Below are 2796 nucleotides of genomic sequence, written 5' to 3'. Positions count from 1 at the left end.
CACGTTTGTGGAATACTTACGCAATTACAGTGAGCGGAGTAACTGGGACCAATGGCTTCCGTTTGCCATTTTTTCCTTCAATACTTCTGTTCACGAGTCCACTGGCATGACTCCTCACGAAGTTGTTTTTGGGCGGAGGACAAGATTTCCTTCCGAATTCGGAGACGAGAAGATACCTATGACATACCTACAATTAGTTGACGAAGTTTTAAATCGAATTGTAGAAACAGAATCACTTGCTACAGCTCGATTGGAAGCTGCAAAAAGACGTTGCAAAAAATATTATGACCAAAAGATCAATGAACAAAAGTTTGAGAAAAATCAATACGTTTATGTGCTAGTTAATATGAGGGAGGACAAATTTGACGACTATTATTCAGGTCCATACAAAATCGTAAAAGTTATTGATGACCTTAATGTAGAGTTGCCAATCACACCAAAACAAACTTCTATTGTTCATGTAAATAGAATAAAACATGCATTTTTGAGATACGTATAAAATTCTATTTGAAAATAGATATTGCAATTTATTTTTCGCAATTTTTGAAATAAAATGTATGAAAAAGGGCCCATCTGTAAAATTCTTTCTAAATTAATGCAAAAGTTGAATGTGATATAAAAACCTGTAATTTATTGAGAATTTAGTCAATCATCATTAGATTATCATTGTTAAGTTTCAAATTTTGAAATGGTAGAATCGCAAAATTTGAAATTTCTGTGTTACACTTATCCGGGATTTCGACTATAGATATTTACTAAGAGATGTAAAATTCTTGAAAGGAAAAAGAAACTAGGTCAGTACAAGGAAAGTCAAGGACACGCAAGTTTATGGGACAAGGTCGCGCGTGCGACGTGTGAAGAAAGGAGGGAATTAGGATCATTAGAAAAAGAACGCTATATGTATAGATAGCAGCTTAAACGTGAATTGAAATTATTAATTTCAATTCAAATTAGGTAAAGGATAGAACCGCAATAAAATAATTAAAATTAAAGCCGAATGGATAGATTATTTAAAAAAACTATGTTACACAAAGAGACCAAAATTTTTAAATTTTAACAATTTATAAATTGTGGCAAATTAATTGAAAATTAATCATTATTGAATAGTATTGGTTATATAAAATGACGGCAATGAGTATCAAGTTGAAGCAATAAATGATTATTAAGGAATTTTACATAAAAATTAAGTTCAAAATACAGTTTAGCTAGAAGATGATATTTTTATATGAATGAAAGAAAAATCATATGTACGAAAGAACATTAAATAGAATAAACTTAAAATTTTAGTTCAGTTTGGGTAAGGTGTAAATAAATTAAGGTAGTATTGAAAAAAAATATTAGTTTGAGTACTATTTTAATTCACGATTTGGCGGAATTATAATTATTATTGTTATTCTTGATATAATTGTTATAAGCCTTAAGAGTTTTTATCGAGAAAATCATGTTTATTTGACAATAAATGATATAAAACATGAAAGGTTTAATTTAAGTAACTGACTTTCATTTTATGGGTAAGCTTAAAATTCATTATTATTTTCTGAAATTATCGTTTAGATTATACTGATTGTTTATAGGATATATTTTAGTAATATAATCATATTAAAGCTAGAATTATATGTTATTACGAGAATTAATTCGTTTTAGACAGAAAAGTTAGTTTTTTAAATGAGACCTGTTTTTATAATTTGAGTAAAACTAAATTTTAAGGAAGGGTTGAGTTCACTTTTCTAAATTTTTGAACCAAGGATAAAGTTTAATGGAGAGTAAACTTAAATGAGTCAAGGTTTCAAATGCTCACCGAGTATATTTTTCTAATTGAAGCTCCTCTTGAGCTACGATTTGTTGCAATGGTTGCAATACATGTTGTGAAGTGACATTAACCTGTAAAGTGTAAACAAATATTAAAAGTTTCACGCATGGTTCACAAAAAGAAATCAAGATAAGAAATGAGTATTAACGGGAAAATAGTTGTAATTCATGAAAGGAACTATGATAAAGTAGACGTAGGAATATGTAATTAATTTAATTATAAATATTATTAAGTAAACTTACATGAAAAATGAAGTAGAGGTGTCACAATTAGAGAACTTATTTTATTGCCTTTTTTTAATCCTCGAATAGGGCGATACTGCAGTTTGCATTTTTTTCACTTATTTTTCACTAAACAGCACTAAGAAAAATTTACACTATTAAAACTTAGCAGCCATAAATCCTCTGTGAATTCAAATTCTACCCGAACTATTCAATTTGAGAAAGACACTTTATGCAAGTGCCTTTCTTTTAAGGAGGGAAGTGTAATGAGCGGATATAATTCGCATTCTCGCTGCTAGGAACAGCACAGTCAGTGACGCAAATTCGCGGTTTTAGTTTGAATAAAAAGAAACTCAAATTTGAAAAGCGAGTCTTGAATTTAGAATTTAAGTATTATTTCGAAGAAAAGATTGGCAAGCAACAGTCGGGCAAATCGACATGGAAATGTTTTTAGTGATAATCGTTTCTTATAAACGAATAAATGTATACACTAGATTAAGCGCAATTTCTTGAAAGGAATATTAATGTAATTCAGCTATGATTATTTAGACATAGGATATAGCAGGTTTGATTGCAGGATATATAAATCTTATATTAGATATACAATTGGCGACACTAGATCGTTAAAAAAGAACTGATTAGAGAGTTGTTTGGTAAAAGACAGTCGGCTTGTTACATGCGACATACCGTGGCGCTCTCATTCAGGCTCTAACTAAATTTATGAAATTTCAAATTGCTCTTTCCACCAATCAACGATTGTTAACT

The 2796-nt window shown here is 29.7% G+C and overlaps 1 long non-coding RNA gene across 1 annotated transcript; it reads right to left on the bottom strand.

Moving 5' to 3' along the window:
• Window positions 1-24: 24 nt before the first annotated feature.
• LOC117172723 lies at window positions 25-2475 on the bottom strand. The gene is made up of 3 exons (XR_004467053.1): window positions 2053-2475; window positions 1799-1881; window positions 25-176 (listed from the first exon to the last, which is right to left on the bottom strand). It is a non-coding gene; the product is annotated as an uncharacterized LOC117172723 (long non-coding RNA).
• Window positions 2476-2796: the final 321 nt, after the last annotated feature.

Source organism: Belonocnema kinseyi, chromosome 5 (genome assembly GCF_010883055.1).
Source record: "Belonocnema kinseyi isolate 2016_QV_RU_SX_M_011 chromosome 5, B_treatae_v1, whole genome shotgun sequence".
Lineage (NCBI taxonomy): Eukaryota > Metazoa > Arthropoda > Insecta > Hymenoptera > Cynipidae > Belonocnema > Belonocnema kinseyi.
The sequence above is the reverse complement of the archived record's forward strand: the minus strand, read 5'-3'. Positions and strand labels throughout refer to the sequence as shown.